General features: G+C 34.3%; 1 pseudogene; it reads right to left on the bottom strand.

The window, feature by feature from the left end:
* Positions 1–3,798: 3,798 nt before the first annotated feature.
* On the bottom strand, positions 3,799–12,311 carry LOC142520358 (uncharacterized; annotated as a pseudogene).
* Positions 12,312–22,251: the final 9,940 nt, after the last annotated feature.

Raw genomic sequence — 22,251 nt, 5'->3', positions numbered from 1 at the left:
CTTTGTTATTGTGAAAAAAGATGATTCAACCATTGCGTATGAAATTTTGGTATGGCTAAAAGTTAGGTTCTTCCACAAACGACTAATTTGGGATTTTTACATGTGGTCAGTATTGGTTCTGTTTTCTCACATCGAAGACGTGGCAGAAGTTTAATTTTTTTAAAAAAATTTACAATCAAATCATTTTTGGTTGTCGTATGCTTCTAAATCCATCCATAAGATGTTTATTGAAATTTTACCTTTACCGTTTATCGCTTGACACCAACTATTCAGGATTTTAAGCCGCGATATCTCATCTTATAATTCCTACGAGTGATCTACTTGATCAAATGCCTTTCTTCAATCCCTGAATCAAGTTCACAATTGATTGCTTGTGTTTCTCTTCTAATTTTCACTAGAAAACTAGAAGAAATTATGCGTTGAAACGACGGGTTGGAAGACGGCGACGATTTGGTGGAACCACGACTGTGAGCGGCGGCAAGCAGCAGAGATCATGGTGTTGTGTGAGGTGGTGGCCAAAAATTTGTCCAACAAATAATCAAGATGGACAAAATTATGGTAAAGAGGACAGAGAATGTATAGCCTCCAAATTTGACACGCATTACCATATTTATAACTTCATAAATTAAGTTAGAATTTTTCTAAGACTTTTACTTTGAAGTTTTAAAATTGTGAAAAATCTCACTTGATTTTTACTTGGTTAAAACTCTCACTAGTAGTTTCATTATCTCTTATATGAGCTTACCTTTATTATACCCATTTTGTACATCAACTCTTTGATCACAAGAACGTCAAAACTCAGTTCTGATTATATCTCTCATATCATAGTAAGAGTGTCTAGTATTATTTTCGCATAATTTCCTAAGCATCACTGATAGTACCTGCACTAACAGTAGGTTATGGTTAACTTATAGTATGATCCCTTTAAGTCATATATCCCAATTAAATCTGCAACTATTGATATATTGAGAGTTGCATATGAATTCAATAACTATGTGATGTATCTTTGAGTAATCACAGTGGCATCGTACATGAAACTAGGAAAACTATTTTCTATAAAGCACAACTCATACTTTGGCTAGAGATTTCTTATACTATTAACTCGTCATAAGACATATGATATTCACACTCGTAGGTGGATAATGAATCCTCGACTACAATGCATCGTCTCATACATATGTCGAAACTATACACAATCTCTCCACTTGATGACCCTTAAATAGTCGATAAATGAATCAAAGTACAACACTAGTACGTAGAGCCTCTATGTTGTCATGAGTCAAAGGACTAATGTTGTACAATAATAACTGCGGACTAATACACTCGATAAATGATAACCAGTTAGAAAGTCTGATGGAGAGTTGCTCAATGGCTCATCGTATGATCACCCATCTGTAAGATTGGAAATTTTCATGCTCATTCCAATTAAACATAGGGTTAAGATAACAGATGTTAATCACGAGCTCGAGCGACCTTTATCAATATTTTAGGCGACTGGATTGATTATTAACTAATTTAGAATATACATTATATATTAAATAAATTTCATGATCAACGTGAATTGTAGACCTCATTGTACTATAACATATTCAAGTATTTTATCTATACAGCTTATTGTGTATAAAGATAAAGTAAATGTCATAATTGGATAAAATCGTAAAATATTATTAAAATAAATATTGTTTTTACACAAGTGTCAATAAAGACATACTCATAAATTAGTTCGCCGGATACCTACTCTAATAGTCAGCTGGATTGGAAGATATATGATGGATGCATTTCTACTTAACGTAAACTCCTCTCCGGCGATCACGCCACCGTGTGCGAAGGGTGCTCGTGAATCTCGACATGTACACATTATCTAGGAGGCTCTTGTAACCTATTCATCGACCGCTTATGAACTGATTCTTTCAAGAGCTACCGACATAACATTTGATTCCTACACGATATTTGGTCATAGTCGAGATTCGAAGTTATAATCCACAACCACATTATTTAGGTTGAGGGGGACAAAATCATATATATTATTGGTGTTAAAAAATGTAATATTACAGCCTTCATGTCTCTGTCGCATCATTAGATTATTAATAATTACTATATATAGATAATAAAAAAATTAAAAATAATTAATGAGGTTAAGCGAACAAAAGGTGTAGTCATAGGTGGTAAAGTGGGATTAGCAAACTTTTAATAAATTCTGAAAATAAAATATTGACGACATAAATCACATAATGAATATAATTCAACTAAATATCCAATAAAATTAATTTGAATTTCAGCATTTTTATTGTTAAAACTTTGTAGTATATAGGGAAATGCTTAATAGCTTGATCTTTGGCATATCTTCCTGATATTTTTGGTTCTCATGTTGGACCACACACACCTATATATATATATGTGTGTATACATATATATATATATATATATATATCTATAACAAATGGTCGTGTGTGTATACATGTGTGTGTGTGTATACATATATATATATATATATATATATATATGTGTGTGTGTGTGTGTATACATACATATATATATATATATGTGTGTGTGTGTGTACATATATATATATATATATATATATATATATATATATAACAAATGATGAATGAGTGTGGTTGAGATCGATAAAGTGGGCAAAGGGTCGTATTCGAAATTTAATCATAAATTTGAGATGTTGATATCGGATATACTATGGATATACTATCCGCGTTCGAAACAAATGATGAATGAAGCATGGTTGAGACCAATAAAAGTGCGCAAAGGGTCGAATTCGAAATTAAATTATAAATTTAAAATATTGATATCAGATATATTATCCGCGTTCGAAATATTATCTTCTGATATAATGCCCAATAGATTTACAATTTGAGTATAACAACTTTGAGTGGGCCATGAAGAATTTTTATTAAATTTCTTTTGTTGCTGTATGACGATGCTTATTGATGGTGGAAGGATTTTTGCTTTTATTTTAATTTTATTTATTTCACTTTCATTCATTAATATTATGATTATCTATATTTATGAAAAATATTTTTTGGGAATTGTAAAGATAAAGTATAAATTTACAAACTGCACACCTACCGTGCACACCTTTGTGAGCACCGATGAGGTGTCATTCCCCCATTGGATGTGATGAAATATAGAAAAATTGCGCATCCAATGGACGAGTGACACCTCATCGGTGCTCACAAAGGTGTGCACGGTAGGTGTGCAGGATATCAAAATTGTATATATATATATTATTGTTAAGTGTCCATTGTCATCATATATTTTACTTTCTAGTTCAATATATAATACAATTTTTATATTTTCAATTATTTTTATTTAATTTAAGATATATGTCAAAAATATAATTTACAAAGTTGTTGGGTACAATAATTGTCCCTGCTTAATAGAGCGATCGAACCGTGATACTTGAGCTGCTGTGCGATTTAAAATATTTAAATTGTATAATTATCACTAGATATAGATTTTGGTAAAGCGACAACTGCTTGGTCCTATAGTTGGTATCAAAGTCAATGTTATGGGTTCGATTCTCATTGATTGCAAGGAGTACAATTATTGGGACGGAGATTGTTAGGTGCAATTGGTAGATCGATCGAACCGTGGTGCTTGAGCTGCTGTGTGGTTTAAAATATTTGAGTTGCACAACTACTACCAGCTATAGCTTTTGGTAAAGTGCCAAACGTTCGGTCCTACAAAAGATATTCCAAGAAATCACATGTGATTGAAAAAATGCCAAAATAAAAACTATTTATCAATTGGATTTTAGAAAAACAAAAACAAAAATATAGCTACTATCAAAAGAAATTATTGTTTTACTGAAACAAATACAATATTCCACTTGCAAATAATCCTTATTATTCAAAACGGGTTTTTCCTACGTCGGGTCACTCAATTTCCCATTAAAGCTTCATATAAAAAGGTAAGAAACTCATTTCCATCCAATCACTTTCCCTCATATTTTTTGCAACACACCAAAAAATCATGAAACTAAATCAGAAGACTTTGCTCTCAACGAAATCTTCGCCACGGTTTGGAAATAAACTCAAACGTAGCAAAAAAAATTTAAAAAAAAAAGACACAAAAAGACTAGCACATGATAATGTGATACTATGCTTCTGTCCAGCACAAACTTCCCGCGGATTCGATATATAATTTCATGATCCAATGCTGATTAGTTCGCGAAATACATGGTCCGACTGAGAGACGAATTCATTGAGATAGTTCTTTAACAGATACCAAACTTGGCTCCCACTCCGGCTCCTTCCTCAGCTTAGGCCTTTGAATGGGTGGTACATGTAAACTGCTGCCTCTTCTTCTCATTTACTGGTTTTTTCGCGACCGAATTGGCAATACAGTTACTGTAGGAGAAACAGAAATCACTAGCATAAGTAACATTTTCCACAGAGCAGTCATCTGATCCATCTCCACTTAACATTTTCGGATCACCTCTTGCATTGTTCCACGAATTTCTATGCTTCAATTTTTCAACAGTGGATGATCGAACGATGAAATATTTGTTTCCAGGCAACGATATGAATATGGAATCGTGGATGTGCTTGAAAACATGAGGTTCGGCCACGCACATACCTGGATATCTCTGAATCAGTTTAGATGTTGGAATGGGATTCTGATACATTTCTACACGTCCACCGGTATGGACTACTCATACCACAGTATGCTTCAATTGTGTGCTCTCGTTGAATGAGATGGTCTCTTCCAATTCTTCTTTCTTGTATTCATTTTCGAGCACGGGAGTCCACCTTAAACACGAACACATCTCCAGAAGTCTATTTTGTCCCCAGATTCACTCCAGATGACTCGTGCAAAATTAGTCAATTTGTTTTTGTATGTGTAGTTCGTGTTTTTATAGAATTATCCCATTTCAAACAATGATGATTTCAAAGTAAAAGGTGGTGAAAAGGATTTGTCGAACGAGTTTACAGGAAGTTATAACATTAGCAATGTGACAGCTTTGAAAACAATCCTAGTGTTGATATTGTACACAATGTCACAACAATCCTTATCCCTCCGGCTTATTTTTGTCCGATAACCGAATTGTCGCGAAAACGGCTCCCAACGCTTGTCTATACAGGATACAAGGAATGAAAAAGATAGTCAAGAAGAGTGGTATGTTCGAATGTAAAACTTATATTAAATAGAATTCTTGGGTACCAGTTGGGATTGATACATTCGAGCCAAATGACAGAACACAGAAGCAAACATAATTCAACACTGACATACGCTACAAGCATATTCAACAACATACAGCTTCGATCCGCGGCGACTTTCAAATACACTGCCTCTTCGATGACCAGCTCTTGACGCGTTTGCAAGTTTCTGCAACGTTCCAAGTTCGTTTGAGGGGCCCTTGAATTGATATATTGGCTTGTCCAAGTACCAACCGCTTCAGAGCATTCTTTCTTGTTATCATCTCCTGCGTACAGGAGATTTTTTGACCTTGATGCAGATCTTCTTCCCCTGGAATTGCATTTCAACAAGTTCGTAATTGTACAACAGAAAATGCCATAATGCAGAACACCAAGTCCCTTTTTCACCTGAGTCGCATGTTGTGTTGATGGGTGAATAATCTAAAATAACGACTGATTTAATTTAATGAGGCAAGTAAAATACCTGGTATTCTCAAGAGAAGAGTAGTGACTATGCCTGCTCTTAGAGTGCTTGCTATGAGGAGATGGCGAAACTTGCCTAAAAGAAAAATGTTGCATGCTAAACAGTGAGTATTAAGACTAAAATTGCCGGTGTGATTTACAGAATTATGAGCATCCAGACTTTAATATTGACCTGTTGTCATGATTAAACTTTCTTCTGGATAGGATAACAATTATAAAATAGTTTTAACAGCTATATATCAATAGAGATACTATGTAGCCACACAATTTCACTGCATAAATGATAGTGAAGGCAAATGATTCAGACTAATAAAATCTCTTCACCAGCAAGAGACATCATATGCAGTTGAAGAGGTCGTCCTGCCATTTTTCTCATAATTACACTAGCTGTGGAATATAGAAAATACAATTTCACATACCAAATATAACAAATGTTAAAAAACAGGAGAATATAAACCATTTTGTGGTTTCTGTTTTACAAGTATATACATAGTACCGTTACCTCTAAATGCTTGGAAGGGAAAGAAATGTCGAACCCAGTTAAGCAAAGAGGGGTACCTTTTTCTTGATCTGGAAGGTGATGGAGATGTATGCCTTTTGGAGTGACTTGATCTCCTGCAGCACATTAAATTTAAATTTAAAAGGGACATCAGAGATTCAAAACCAGATAAAACTTGATATTACAGCACACCTTTTCAAAGCATACGAGGATTCATCGCTCGAATCTATTGAACGGCTAGCGACCAAGTTATCCTTGCGAGAGTCCCTACTACCAACAGAAGAAGAACGGCGTCGTTTATGTCTGCTAGCATCACTTCCATTTTTATGACTAGATATTTCCCGTTTCACGTCTCTTGTTTTATCGTGCCTTTTCTCATCACTGCTTTCTTTAGAACTTCTCCTTTTGTCACCTCTTGTCTCGGATTTTCCCTCCTTTTCTTCAGAAGGAGAAGGCCGTTTCCTTGCTTCAGGATCCTGTGCATTTTCCGAAATTCTACCTTTCTCCTTTCCTTTATCTTTCAAACCATTATTATGCTCCCTTTCAGTTCTTGCATGCCTCCTTCGATTTTCATCTCCCTTCTTATCCCCCATTTCTTTGGCATATTCACGCTCCTTGTGGTTTTTTTCAACCGAGTTCCTTTTGTTTGCATGTATATCATTCTTATCAGACCTATTCCCAGTTGTTTGGACTCTGGAATTGTCATTCGACTTTCTAGCATCTAAATCTCCATCTGGTCTTATAACAGCCTTCTCGGTTATAGATTTGTTTGGCAAGGAAACATCAGACCCACGTTGCATTTCATCGTATGCTTTCTTGGAGGACAGTAGGGTGTCACTAGATGATAACTCCCTAACCGACCTATAATCTTCCAAGCCCATATCTGCAGCACTAACAGCATCCATGGAAATCATTGGAGTCTCTGTGCCCATGTTATCCAAATTTGTGACAAGAGTTCCATGCACTTCTGTTTCTTTCCTGGAATCACCATTCTTAACGAAAGGAACATCTTCCAAAATCTTGTTTGAGGATGATTGCTGAATTGTGGAGCTTTCTTTTGAGTTCAGCTTACCAGAAATCTGGATCTCATCATCCTCCTCATCCGAGGCATAACTACCAAGTCCTAGGACATCTCCAGCAGAGCCAAACCTAGATTTTTCACTAGCATCCTCAAAATTAATTTTCATAGTTTTGGCCGGAATTAGAACTTTTGCAGAGGCCATGGGTGTCGAAATAGTTGGTGTAGATGGTAATATGCGATGATTTGACATGTCAGGAGTGTTTACAACTAAGAAAAAATGAGACGAAAGAAGACAAGACGGTCGGAAACCCAAACACAAACTAAAGAAATGAAAAGGAATGGGAACAAACAAAACAGTCACCTTCAACAGAGAGATTGTCTTCATTAAGAACTTTGGTTGCAATTTCGTCAAAAAGTTCATCAGTGACCTGCCAAAGAATTTTATTCAAAACATCTACACAAGTCTAACATGAAGTTTAGACATATCTGATTGGCTGCAACCTTCAAAAGAACTTCAGTTAAAACACGCTTTATTTCTTTGTTGATAGCTGCATTTCTAGCAGCTTCCACATCCTAAAATGAGTGAAAGGAGTCAGCACACATGGAAAAATAGTCATACTATGAGCCAAAAGAAGAAACAGAAAATAGATACAAATCATCAAAAGCAGCTACAAAAGGAACGGTAAAAGATCAAATCATACACTAGGTACAATGTTCAGGAAAAAATTATGGAAATCAAGAACTGTGGTTAAATTTGAATAAATGAACTAACTAAAACCAGAAAAGAAATTTGAAGGTAAACAATAAACTCTGACACAGAAACACAAACGATACTCAAAGACAACTCCTTAAAAGTAGATTTAGGCGCAGAAAAAGAGAGGGTTGAAATTTCTGAGTGGTCTATAGTGTTGGCTATAAAACGACATCTCAAAGTTTTCAGCTAAAGGTTGTAAAAAATGTGTGATTTGTAAGAGATAATTATACAAAGTCTATTGACTGCCGAGTCAAAACAGTTGAACAAATCTCCTTGTCTAGTAGTCCTTAAAAAATTACATGCAAGAAAAATGGAGATGATAACCTCATCCTCATCTTCCGCTGATCGGGAAGAATCCATGCTTTTGCTATCTGAATGATCAATCTTCTGTGAAAATTTATCACTCGTATCATCTTCAGTTGATGGTAAATCCTCTTGACGAAGCATTGGGACAGAACTTGTGATAACAGCTTTATTTTTTATTATTTCCTCCCTAAGCCAATTAGGCACAGAGGCCTGAAATTCAAAATAATTCAAGTGCATTCCCCGTAATGTCCACTACCAAATTCAAAGCCGTTAATAGACAAATTATCTTTTTAGGACGTTCAGAAACACCATAAGCGTCTACGGAGAAAGACGACGTAGGATGTGAGCCAACACAAGAGACAGCACCAAAAGATGCACCCATCAATGGGGCAGGAGCCTGGAAACCATGTCCAGTAGGAAAAATTGGTGCAGAATTTCCAGAAGCTGGAGAAGGCAGAGCTACTGGATGTTCAACCTACGAGCAATGAAGCATGTCAAATATGGAAACAAAGGACATTGAACTACGAGAGCATGCACATATTAAATTCAAAACCTGTGCTCCTGATGAGATTGTGGGAGGCATGGGAGGATGGACAATCCCAGATGCAGATGAGGGAGTCCAAGAATAATTTGAAGATATAGACATGGTTGGATCCAGACCTCTTACTGGGCCTCCTGAAGGATGAGTATAATTGGATTCATATATTGGTCCAAATTGCGATTAAAATGATGAGAAAAGTTCAATAGCTGATCACTTATACCAGTAACAGACTCGTCTGGTTTGCTAATAGTAAGTGATGATGCTCCTCTGCCCATCCAGACCAACCTCCTGCAGGTGGCAGTGGCTGAGCATGATTATGTGGCATAAAAGCAGCATGCATAGATGAAGAGCTATTGAACTGTTCATATCTATCTCCAGCAACTTCATTACCTGCAATAAAAAACATGGTTATAAAAAGATTCACATGCTGCAGTTCTAACTTCATAAACTTTGACATCAAAGTTTTTAACATGGTTTGAGAACTTACAGACGATAAAATTCAATTAAGTTTGAGTGAACCTCAGTTCCATTTATAACACAAACAAAACTTCAGCCTTATCATATGAATAAAATATAATCAATTTTGCAGCCAAATTTGCGTGCCAATCTGCGTGATTAGATACCCTAAAGTAACCCTTTGACCAGCCAGATATTCAGGTTGAATGGGTTGCCTCCCCTTCATATGTTATGTTCAGTAAAATATTAGAATGAATTTCAAATCATTCCCTCTTCCACATTAGACATCCCACTAGCTTACGCTTAAATCATGCAAAATGGATTAAGTTGTCGAGCAAAAGCTTCAAATTAGTGTTAGTATACACATAAAAGTTTTACCTGAGACAGAAGAATAACTAGAAGGTACCTCCTGCTGATAGGGCAATGGACTTATAGATGAATTCTCTTGTGGATGGGTTGGCTCAGATGAATTCCCCATCAAATTTCCATCTCTTGCTGTATATTGGACATGCATATCGACAGTACAAGATGACTGCCCTGAGGTAATATACTGAGACTCCTGCAACTGACCCGGTCCTGTCCTGTTTGAAGGTCCCATTCCAACTGGATATTGTTGATTGCTTGAAGCTTGCTCTATCGGCACATGTACACTTTGAAATTGAGGATTAATGGATTGTGGATAATGATCATGGAAATAATTCTGCTCCTCTGGTGTTCCACCAGGTACAGGATATTGGTTGTCTGCAGCGGCTTTTGCAACTGCCCATGCTCTGGCTTTTGCCGCCCAGTCTTGTTCATTGCTACTCGCTGCAGGTCCAGAACCAATACAGATTCAGCATAAATTCTTAAAAAAGAAGATGAAGTGAGAGGTTCAAGTTAGTCAGAGCTGAACGTATTCAACAAGTGAAAAAGGGAAAGGAACTGTAACAAAAAATTCTTTACAAAATAAAACAAGTCAATCAAAACATTTTTATGATTTTCCAGATAAGAAATGAGTTTCTGCAGCTAAGATAAGAAACCTAACGCATAGTTAAAGTGAAGTTTCAGTGATGCTTGAGAACGGAAAGTAGGCAACTAAAGATATTTTTTTGACACCTTTGAGATTTATCAAATTATGACCCAGTGTGAGATCTTACTCATCTGATCAAATTCATCAAGCATGAAAGTAGGTTCTCAAGCAAGAAATTATTTACCTTAGTTGATCTTAAACTCAATTAATATCTAAACAGATTTGCCTTGAGTCCATATATTGCCAACAAAAATTTTATTTTAACTTACCACACAGACAGTAAACAATAGTATATGAATAAAAAGAAATACTTATAAATAAATAAAAACAAGAATGACAAGCTCCATGAAAATAGTAATTTATACACTGATTTGGGTAGTCCCAACCTTGGTGATGACTCCAGCTGTCATTTCCCAAATCCTGCAGCAGTAAGAATATCATTCTCGAGTTACCCATCCAAAAATATTAACCACAAGAGTCTCCACACAAGCTAAAGTTTAATTTATTGACAAAAAAAGTCATCATGTCAGACTCTATAATAATTAAGGTAACATACACAAATATATTCACCAGCCGGCAGCCACAAGTCTGCATAAAAGACATGATATTTATGATAATTGCTATGTACTCGTAAGAGGCAACAAATAATGATTTCGTCATCGTCATAGCAAATTCCCGTTTGCGGGATCGACTAAATAGATATTAGTTCTCCAAACTAAACGATGTTCCCACATGTCATCTCTTAAACTAAGATCTAAGAAATCCTCCTTAACCAATTTTATCCAAGTTTTTAATGACATACTTTTCCTTCTACTCACTTCATTAACTTTTCAATATAAGATATGTTGGATTAGGGTCGTGTTTGGTCTCCTCTTCAGTCTTCACTTGATCAAACCATGTTAGATGTCTCTACCTAATCATCTGTAGGGGCTACACCTAAAAAGCTCATGATCATTTCATTCATAATTCTATCCTTGTGCGTTTTGCCACAAATTCATCTTAACATACGCATCTCTACTACCGTCATCTTATGCATATGTAGTCCTGCAGTGCTCTAACACTCCGGGCCATAGGCAACAAATAATGATCTTTAAACAAAAAATATTAAAGACAAACCACCAAAATAATCATGAGAAATCAACTTTTCCCAATCATAAACTAAATTGATGTTTGCAAAACATTAACTGAGGTTGGTTCCAGGTAAGCAATAAAAAGTTCAGCTCAATAACAGGCATATAGTAATTACATGTATATAAATCATGATAAATACTTTTAGTATTAAGCTAGTAGATCCATGGAAGCATTTTTTGAAGTATTGATTAGTGAAAGAAAATCATATTGATCTACTTTTGCAGTAAATGTGTCAGAGTCGATAACAAACTTGACTGCAGCAAATCTTGCAAAGAATACCGTTTCCAGTTAAACTATTATGCAATAATAATTTAAATAACCAGAATCTAATATGTTTTAGCTACCGGGAACAATGCCTTCAAACCTTAGATGAACAAATCTACTATCCTACACTCGGAAAACAATTTATTTGTAATCGACTAATTACAAACCAAAACAAGGTCAATTCGCCATCCAGGCTCCTCCCTACCTGCTAAGTCATCACAAAACCTAACAACACAATACTTTTAGGGTTTCCAATTAACTGAGAAGTCCCGAATTACAAGAACAAATACCCAAGCCTAAGATTGGGGAGCATGAGGCGGTCTAGGCGGTAGAGAATGCGATTGAGGGTAATGATGGTGTGCAGGATAAGGAGGAGGCTGGTGGCCAGGGTAAGGTGGTGGCGGAGGAGGGTGAAGGTACTGCCCGTGGTCGGAGGAGAGAGACTGCGGCGGCACCCACTGTGGCGGTGGGGGAGAGGGGGAGTGCTGGAATTAATATGGAAATTGAGGAGTCCAGTAGGGCCAAGGGTGACCGTGGTGCGCAGGAGGGGGTGGAGGCGGCCTTTGGTATGGATCCGCCACGGCCGGCGGCGCGTGAGGCGGTGGCGGAGGCTGCATCACGTAGCCGTGAGATTGCTGATGGTCCATGCCGATTTGGGTCGGAATCCGATTGGTTAGGGTTCAGGTTTAGATTTTTTTTTTTTTTTTATATGAACTAATTCATCGAAAAAGCTAAAAATATAGCAATACAGGTACAATGGGGAGATAATATATCAACATACAATACATAACTGCCTACTCAATGTTCTTAAGAAATTATATCAATAATATTCGGTACACATCTGTAGGTGTGAATCTGAATTTTCCTAATGGTATTTTCGATCTTCGGTTTTTCTCCCTCAAAAAGCACTCGATTCCTTAAGTTCCAAACATTGTATACCGTGGCTGCAAGGGCTGTGACTCTCATTTTGTCTAAAGTAGACTTACCTCTGTACGTTTCTCTAAACGCTTTGAGGACAGAGGTTGGCGTGACCATGATCTTCTTCATATCTAACCAATGTCGAACCCCATCCCAGATTTTCTTTGAAATACGGCATTTGAAGAAAAGATATGAGTTTGATTCATCAACTTCGTTGCACAGCATACATATCTTGTCTTCCACAAATCCCATTCGGTCACGCATTAAAAGTTTTTGATGGGCTAGCAACCATAAAATGATTCGGTGCTTTGGCAAGATGCAATGCCGAGACAAGATGATCTTCCAAGGCCACTTCCCTTTAGATTGCACGAAATATTCATATGTCCTAGACATACAATTTCACGGATTTATAATTACGCTATGTATATACGTTATTCATGTCTGGGTTAAAAATTAAAAAATTTATCATAAAAATGATATTTTTTTTAGTTCAAACTGAGTATGAGATACGACTCATAAAAATTGACTCGTTAGATGATCTTATTAGAGTTTTTGTGTTAAATTATTATATGAGTTTTTATTCGTAATTGTTATAGAATTTAAATGTGTATCTAACGTAATTCAAATATAAAAATCGTTCATTTAAATTAAATTCATACATCCAAATACAAAATCTTATTATGGATAAAATATTTTTCTCCACAATATGTCATGATTTATCCTACACTTAGTCAAAATTGATTTGAAAAAAAAATAAGAGAAGAAAGAAATATATGGATTAAGGCTAATTAATTGATTAATTATTGAAATGAGATATCTATTTTATGCTAATATTTTAGTGCATAAATCAGCTCAAACGACGCTACTCGTAGGGTTTTGCACATTGGCAAAAACTTGTGTTAGACAGTCTCACGGGTCGTATTTTGTGAGACGGATTTCTTATTTGGGTCATCCATGAAAAAGTTTACTTTTTATGTTAAGAGTATTACTTTTTATTGTGAAAATCGGTAGGGTTGACCCGTCTCACAGATAAAGATTCGTGATATCGTCTCTTGTACATTTTGGTTATGTTTACGAGAACCAAAATCCAACTAAACAAAACCAAAATCCAACCAATCCGTTTGTATTTATTTGGTTATAATTTACAAACTGAATTGCAATTCAATATAAATTTTCAAGAGATTGAGATCAAAGCTAGCTGTTGCCTAACTTGAACTTGAATTCATCAATTATATTTTCTTTTTTTTTTATTAAGATTTTGACACTCTCGGCCCAACAAAGAAGGTCTTTGTTTATGGGCCGCGATTGGTTACAAATCCAATTCTAACACCGTAATTGGCCCAATTCCAAGCACTGTTTTACAAAGAGCTTAAATTAATAAACCAAGCCCGCCCGTGAGGGGTAGTAGATTATTTGAGTCGGTGAAGGTCGAGTTAAAGTCCAGAAGAATGTTTTCATAATTGGATTGGTGATCGAATAAATTTAATTTGAAAAATAGATCAATCGATCGGATATGAAAATCGTTATAATATAATATATTATTTATAATAATATATTTTAAATTATAAAAAATTTTAATATGTATAAAAATAATAAAAAAGATATAGTTATGCAAGTTGAAAATCTAAACATACGTATAAGATAAATATAAAAAATATATATTTTTCTATGTTTAAAACCTAACTAACTATACACATATATTTTTACTAATTATAGTTATATATTTTTTAAAAACAAAAACAATAAATCAAATATATTATATTATAACTAAAATAATATTTTTAACGAAATACAAATTTCAAATAATCATGTATATATACAACAAAATATTAAATTTAAGATTTTAAAAATTAATTTTACAAAATAAAAATAAAAAATTCAAAAAAACTATTTCAACCGATTTTCCGGTCCATAGTCGGTTCGACTGGATTTTTTTTCGAGTTTTAGCGGTTTGACATCTAAAACGATATTTTAGGGTGTTTAGGACCGAACCAGTTACTGGTTCTCAGTCGAACCGACCGGTACGGTCCGGTTCTGAAAACACTGGTCTCAAGTTCTAATCTTAGAAATATTTTTTGCTTGTGTTTTTCTGTAGTTTTCTTCAATTTGTCTGATATATGTGATTTATTCTATTGCACATACTGGGGTTTATTCAGTATACATTTGAAAAGTAATGATTGTGGATTTCATGTTAGTAAAATATATTAGAACCATATTGTTTGTAATTTATTTTATATTATAAATTTTCTGTTTTATAAATAAATTTTGTAGGGAGATGTGATTAACATAAATTGGAAAATAAATAATATCCAGTTTTTATTATTATTACGTCACATGTACATGATAACCTATCGTCAAAAAAATACATGAAACCTGAGTGATTAATATTTATTAATGTCAATCCATCAATAAAATAATATATAGGAAAATAATTTTTTGTACTTTTTTTTATGAGTTTGATCTATTGAGTGTTTAAAGTTTAGTTTTGGTACAAAAAATTTGACTTTCTTGTGTCTTACTTCTCCACGGTACGAACTTCTGACACGATATCTAAATATATTGATGTGACGTCGAAAAATGCTAATGTGGTACCATAAATTGCTGGCATATCTAGCATCACATCAAAAGATGGACCAAATTAGCCGAAAATTAAAAGTTAGTGCATAAGACCAAATTTTGATAAGTTAGTTAACCAAAAATAAAAAATTAGACAAGTTAATGAACAATCTGATATTTATGTATGATGGATACGGAATCCACAAAAATGTTGATTTATCAAAAATTAACATTGATGATGTTTTCGACATGGATTGGTAGACCCTCGCTTTATTTCCTCTCATGCATGACTCGGGAATAGTCGGGTCAATGATATATTACTTGAGGAAAAGGATAATATAACCCAAAAAATTAATATACATATAATCACTGCTGAAAGTGGCAGTTGATCATAAACGTACATGAAATTAATATATTGTGTATATTAGAAGTTAGTGTTGTGTTTTGGTGTTGCTCTGGTGTTGTCAACACGAGCACATAACATGCAGAGGAAATTAATTATTTAGCACACAAGTATAACTTGAATAAATAGAGACCTGATTTAAATTATGCAGAAGTAGTACGAATACTTGTGCAATGCCTCATGGAAAAAATTCACTAGAAAAATATGTAATCGTTTACACTAAAATAATATTAGTGAGAATAATAAAACCAAATTCATTGACACTCCAAGGAAATAAAATGCATCAAAATAAACAAAAATAAAAACTAGATGCATAAACCAAAGTTGCTTAAAAATAATAGAAGAACACTCTTCTACCAATACTCTGCGTCAGTGTTGTTCTTCATGTGTCTTCAATACCAATCAGCAACAAGGCATAAATGTGAGTCAAACACTTAAATTCTTCAGCACAAAAATTATCTCCAACTCTGAACGTTATGTATGTTCAAAGAAAAACTTTAGCAGCTGCGTAAAAGATCCTCTCAAATTCGTCACGTTCTTATTTTAATATTCCATATAAATAGATCTTCATATCTTGACCTAATTATCTTTTCATAAGAACAAAATCTTACAAACATGGAAACAAGAGTTTATTAGGAATAAAACTCTATTCAAATATAAGATATTATATATTAGAGATAAATACCAAAAAAAAAAATCATACCGGATAAATATCAAGATTAGATTACGTCAACCAAGTCTAGGAATAAATCTTATTATTAAATCAAGTCAGATTAGTCTAAAAATACAAAACTCTTATTCTTCAATTTAAATAAAAGACAAAGATTAATTAAGAATAAAATATTTTTTTCAACTACTTACCTATCTATGACGAAGGAGAACCCTTGAATTATGTGGTGAGTAACAACAAAAATTTGCAAAAAAAAATTACTTTACCTTATATTCATACAACACCTCCATATAGTTGTTAATTCAAATTTTTTCTCTCGACAATTTTGTTTTCTTTTCTTTTTTTCCCACATTATCAATGTGACTCTGAACTGATTCCGAGAAAAGAAGAAGAAGAAGAAGAAGAAGGAGAGATTTTTACAAGAACTCGATTTCAAGAAATATATATGTATATATATACACACATCAAAAAAGGAAAAAAAATCAAGAAATATGACTTCAAAGTTCAATTCTCTCTTTCTTTGCATGGCTTGTGTTCTTTTCCTGATGGCCGGCTAGAGTCTGTCCGTCGCAGTCCGCAGATTCATCGGCGTGAACCCTTGGTGTCGCACCGCCAGCCACAAGCGCCTATGCACTCAGATGGCGAAGGGAGCCTCTACTTGGCACGATGCCTCCGCCGCATGGCCGTTCTTATTCAGAGTCAAATAAGTCCAATGATTCAGGCCCATCTCTTTTTTTGGGCCCAAAAATTTTAAAATAAATTTATTATATATAATACTAGATATTCCAAAACCAAATCAAATCAATAGTCTTGTAGCCTATATGAAAAACGTTACAAATTTTGCTCGTGCTTAAAAATAAAACCTATTTGTAAAAGAGCAAGACACAGCCACTCCTGGAAAAGAAAACCTATTTGTAAAAGAGCAAGACATAGCAATTCAACCGAGAAGTTTGATTTTTCAAGGTAATAAAACTTTTGGGATTTAAATTTTATATATAAAAGAATAGATTTGGCAGTGTGTTTTATTTTTTATTTTGCTCATACATCGTTTTTTTGCACTTTGCTTCCTTGACCATTGAAAATTTGTATCATAGACTAATAAAAGTAGTATTTTTATAGTATATGGAAAATTGCATATGTTGCCTACAATATGTTTGACAAAAATGCTCAATGCATTACAAAATAGTTTAGATCATATATGAGTTGTTTGTGATCATTGAAGAATTTTTTTGATTTTTTAGTAGTGACTTTAATCTTTGATTAATGTTGGTTTGTGTTCACGGCCCTGAACTTACTCTAGATTTGGAATTACCTAATTATATATATATATATATATATATATATATATATGAGCACTTGAAAGCCTCTTAACATGTCTACAAAATCTTCGGATGAATGCATGATTTGCTATTATAAGAGCTAATTTTCTGTAGCTAATTTTTCTGCCTAAACAGTGGATTGTATCTGAATTCTTTGTCATTTATTTATTAAATTGTTCATTGAATTATTTTTTGAATTCTTAGGTTAATCATGCCTCCTAAGTACATGTCTGGGTCTCAAAAAAGAAAAAAAAAAGCTAAAGATTGAAGAAATGATTCAAAGTCAAGCTGGAGATATCAACAAGTACTTTGTTTCAAACAAAAACATAGTTGCAAAGGTTGAAACACGGTTGATAATTCAATTAGCAGAGAACAAGATAATGAATTGGATTAGAATGAGATTGATACTAAAAAAGTCCTTGAGTTTGTCGATGTGGATGTATTCAATGATCATGAGAAAGATGAAGAATTTGTTCAATATAAGAACTTGAATCGGGAAACTTGGTCTGGTGATCTGGCAAAGTGGGACAACATTGTTCAAAAAGTTAGAAACTTTTTAGTAGAAAGAGGTCCGAATAGAGATGTCATAAATGTGTTTCCTAAAGATAGCGCTAACAAGCATTTCAATGTGTCACATTATAAGAGAATTTTGCCAAACGGGGAGGAAAGTGATAGAAGATGGCTATTATATTCAGTTTCTTGTAACAAGATTTTTTTTTTTTGCTATAAGTTATTCAATAAGCAAATAATCAAGACTGGATATGGTCAGTTAGCTAATGAAGGATACAATGATTGGCATAATTTGAGTCGATGTCTTGCAAATCATGAAGCGAGTAAGGAGCATATGGAGTGTATGAAGAATTGGCTTGAATTGGAAAGAAAATTTAAGACAAATAAAGTGATTTATGCAGGAGTACAAGTACAAACTAATAAGAAAGAGAGTATTGAAAACAAGTGTTACAGAGGATAATCGCAGTTGTTCAACGATTGGTGAAAAATAACTTAGCATTTCGAGGAAGTAATGAAAAACTTTATGTTGAAAACAATGGTTTGTTTCTACAAATGATTGAAAGTATTGCAGAGTTTGATCCGGTAATGAAAGAGCACCAACGACGGATTAAAGACCATGAGACTTATACTACATATCTTGGTTGCAGAATTCAAAATGAGTTGATACAGATATTGGCAAGCGAGGTAAGAAAAACAATACTTGCAAAGGTAAGACAAGCAAAATATTTTTCAATCATATTAGATTGTACTCCTGATATCAGTCACAAAGAGCAAATGTCCATTGTCATACGATGTTTAAATGATTCAAAAAGTTTCACAAAAGTAGAAGAATATTGGGTGCAATTTTTAGATGTTGATGATACTTCGGGACTTGGGCTTTTTATGCATCTTAAAAATGCTTTAGTCAATCTTGAGCTTGATATTGATGATATTAGAGGTCAAGGATATGATAATGGATCTAATATGAAAGGTAGGCATAAAGGTGTATAAAAAAGGTTGCTTGAAATGAATCTCAGAGCTTTTTATACTCCTTGTGTTTGTCATAGTCTCAATTTAGCTTTGTGTGATATGGCGAATTGTTGTCCTAAGGCTATGTCATTTTTTGGAGTAATACAACGAATCTATACATTGTTCTCCTCTTCTACCAAGCAGTGGAATATTTTCAAAGATCAAGTGAACGGTTTGACAATTAAGCCATTGTCACAAACACGATGGGAAAGTCATGTTGAAAGTGTTAAACCTATAAAGGAGCAAATTGCACAAAAAGAGATGTTTTGTATGACTTGGCAAATGATAGTGAAGATCCCAAAACGAAGAGTGAAGCTGAGTCCTTAGCATTATATGAACTTGAGAATTTTGAATTTTTGCTTGGTGTGGTAATTTGGTACAACAATCATGCTATCAACATTGTGAGCAAATTTCTTCAATATGAAAATATGGATATTGATGTTGCTATCAAACTTTTACAAGGAATTGTTTTATTTCTTGAAGAATTTAGAGAAGATGGTTACGATAAGACCATGGTTGAAGCTAAAGAAATGGCATGTGAGATGGGCATTGAAGCTGTATTTCGAGAGAAACGTGTTATTCGAAGAAAGAAACAATTTGTTGAAAGTAACAGTGAAGAAGTGATACAGTCAGCTGCAGAATCTTTTCGAATTAACAACTTTCTCTTTAAAATCGATCAAGCTCGTTCTTCTATGAAAGCTCGATTTGAACAGTTTCAAAAATATGAAGAAACATTTGGTTTTTTGTTCAATCTAGAGAGGTTACAACGTGCAGACGATGAAACCTTGTTGAGGTCTTGCAAGAATCTTGAAAATTCTTTGACTCATAAGGGTTGTTCTGATATTAATGGGGATGATCCATTTTCGGAGTTGACATTCTTGAGGTGCTCATTACTAAGAGAAGCAAAATCGACCATTGACGTAGTGAATTACTTGAAGAAAATGGATGGGTATGTGTTTCTCAAATGCTCATATTGCTTATAAAATCTTGTTGACTAACCCGGTCACAGTAGCAAGTGCAGAGCGAAGTTTCTCAAGGTAAAAGCTCATCCAAAACTTTTCTCCGATCAACCATGTCACAAGAAAAATTGAATGGATTGGCTATGTTATCGATTGAGAAGAAATTACTGAACAAATTGATTATACAGACTTGATTAGTATTTTTAGCTCTAAAACTATTAGGCGTGTTGTTTTTTAGTGATCATTTTGGACATATTTGATATTTTTATTCATTTAGTTTTTTATATTGTCTTTAACCTATTGATTTAATTTGAAAAATTGTTATGAAACTAAAAAAATATGAACACACATTATGATTCAGATGTCTCTTTTTAAAAGTTAGACTCAGGCCCAAATATTGTTAGGATCGGCCCTGCTCCGCCGGTGCCATGAAAGAGACTAGAACTAGCCAAGAAAATCTAGTCCATGTCCAACCTCATCAAGCCGGACATTTCTTTCCTGAAGCTACAGAGCCGTGAGTCGATATTGGCTTCTTGCACCGAGGATTACGACATTGCGATCTCGGACCTTGAGGAGCATCAAGGCCCTGGAAGTTAATGATATGGGGACACTTAAGGTTCACCTTAGCGCGGCTTATAGCACCGACGCGCTGGCCGAGTTCGGGGTCGAGAATCCTCTCGCCAAAGTTTCAGGCCATTACTTAAAGATGGTGGATAACTGCTTGGCCGTTGTTCAGCAGATATGATCCATCGGTTCGAATGCCATATATATAATACTAATATATGTTAAAAATTAATTATTCTTGAAAAAAATAAGATTTTACTAAGAACCCTAAAATTATAAAAATATTGTGCATGCATGTTATTTGGTTTTACATGTCCATATTCAATTTGTGTTGGATTAATCATTTATAAAATGTAAATTTATGGAATAACTTGTAAGTAGGCTCAATTTAAACGAGATAACTGGAGGCAACTAATGGTATAATAACAATAGAAATGGTGCTCGAGCCAACACACGAGAGAACCACATCGTCATGCAACTAAACCGCCTCTATCTAAGTAGGCGACATTGACATATTGTGCTAAAACAAACACTCACTAATCGGGCTTCATACCACTATCAACGATAAAACAATAATGTCAAAAAGAAATAGAACCATATGATACAATCTCAGTGCTCACCCCTAAGATTGCACTAATAGGCGGAATGCTCAATAAAATCTACGGTCTCAAGTGCATCAATATAAGGCCTAAAAACCACACCATGATCCCGAGATAAATAACAAGTGTCAAATACAACAATTTACGGTTAAACAAGAATTATATTGCTCGAGATGTATGTAATAAATGTCACACCCTATTCTAAATAACATAAAATATAACAAAGGAACATATATTCCACCGAAGCATTAGGCAACAACAAAACACAATTCAAATAATAACACATAATAAAAGATAAATATGCGTAACATATCTATATCAACTCAACCTATCACTCCCCGAGCCCCCTCCGCGCCCGCGTGACTGCACAATGAGTTCTATAACAACTACTTCGTATTCGTCATTGCTTTACGAAAATGATTAACCCAAGTTACTATAGAAGTTCATTGTAGCCTATTATAAACTCATTATAAATATTTAATTTCTAAGATGTAAGACAAGAGGTATCACACAACCACTACAAAAACAATAAACCTGAACGTCCAACATCGAATCCTAGGCCTATATTTATTAAATAAATTTTCACCAGACAGAAATTTCGTACCCAACATCGAATCCTTGGCTGAAAAAATATACTAAGTTTCGAACCCAAGCTAAAATACCAAGAATCATCTAGAAACAGCTCAAAATCTCAACGCCAAACTCCCTCAACTTCGAGTCGCGACGGAAGGTTTTGATCGGACAAAATGAAGGACTTAATCTATGCAGCTTATATGAGTATACAGATAAAGTAAATGAAATAGTTGGATAAAACCATAAAATATTATTAAAATAAATATTATTTTTACATAAAAATCAATAAAACTTAAGCCACAAGTAATTAATTCACTAGACACCAACTCTAATAGCGCCAAGATTTGGGCCACAACGAAGAAAAGTATACGAGTAGGTCTCTTGTGAGATGATCTCACGAATCTTTATCTGTGAAACGGGTCAACCATACCGATATTTACATAAAAGTCAATAAAACCTAATAGATATGTCTCACAAAATACGACCCGTGAAACTGTTTCACAAGGTTTTTGCAAAAATATACTGAGTGCCGAAAATTTCATGTCTTGCCTC

Source organism: Primulina tabacum, chromosome 12, assembly GCF_025594145.1.
Source record: "Primulina tabacum isolate GXHZ01 chromosome 12, ASM2559414v2, whole genome shotgun sequence".
NCBI classification, from domain to species: Eukaryota; Viridiplantae; Streptophyta; class Magnoliopsida; order Lamiales; family Gesneriaceae; genus Primulina; species Primulina tabacum.
The sequence above is the reverse complement of the archived record's forward strand: the minus strand, read 5'-3'. Positions and strand labels throughout refer to the sequence as shown.